The sequence below is a fragment of the Triticum dicoccoides genome, chromosome 3B (assembly GCF_002162155.2).
Source record: "Triticum dicoccoides isolate Atlit2015 ecotype Zavitan chromosome 3B, WEW_v2.0, whole genome shotgun sequence".
Taxonomy (NCBI): Eukaryota; Viridiplantae; Streptophyta; class Magnoliopsida; order Poales; family Poaceae; genus Triticum; species Triticum dicoccoides.
Window position 1 is genome coordinate 706,908,912 of NC_041385.1, and position 1,142 is coordinate 706,910,053.

Consider the following 1,142-nt stretch of genomic DNA (forward strand, 5'->3'; position numbering starts at 1 on the left):
AACGCATCGTACACAGCTACCAGCGAGCGAGCACTGAGGACGGGCCGGCCAGTATTGTAGAACACTCGAAAAAGCTTCAGGAGAGATAAAATGCAATCTTGCTATAAGCGAGTTATAGGGTTTGCGGGCAAATTATGCTACTGCAGAATTTTGTGAACGAAACTACTTCACAGACGATACTGCTGGATGATTCAGAGACGATATGTTTAATCCACTGGCTGTGTTGCACCTAGTCCTTTATATAGATGGTCTGATTTGCATTATCGTCCAAGAATCGTCCAAGAATATCGTGTGCATAGCAGCACTCTTTTGTGAATCACTGCAGCACCAAGGACCGTGCGCCAATCCATTGAAACCTTTTAGGATATGTGCTACGATGTAGTTCTGGTAGGCCGGATGCATCATGGCATGATTAAGCCACGCGTTCTATATCATGCCATTTTTTTCACTAAAAATTTCCTGTCCTTGTTATTACTTTATCAATTCAGGTATTAAGCTCCCTAGATTTGGAGCCCCCAGTGCAATGGGGGCTAAGGGCTCGCAGGGGGCTGCGTGGAAGGTAGTGTGCCGTGCTTAAGGGTTTTTGTGTATTTTTTTACTTTTTACCTTTTCTTATCTTCTCACTTATAAATATATTTTTAATACAAGAACATTAATGAATTTTGTTAACTTTTTTGAAATCCCAAATAATTTATGAAATTGATAAACATTACAGAAATTGTAAATTTTAAAAATTTCATGATCATTTTATTGCGAATTTTAATTCAAATTTAATAATGTTTTTGAAATCCAATAATATTTTTAAAATTCTCAAAACCTTTTCAAATACATGTTTATTTAATTTGCAATATTTTTTAATACAAGATTCTTTTAAAATCCGTGAACACCTTTAAAGTTCTCGAGTATTTTGAAACTTCGTGATTTTTAAGTTTTTTTTTTATAAATTCGTGAATATTTTTTGAAATCCATGGTCAATTGTAAAATTCTTTAATTTTAATATGTATGGTTTTTTCGATTTTGCACCAATTTAAAAATTCCATATTCTTTTAAAATCCTAAAACATTTTTTTATTTGATGAACTTTTACAAATAAAAAAAGATAGACGGCTTGGGAATAGTGGTGTGTGTTGCCCCCTCCTCTCA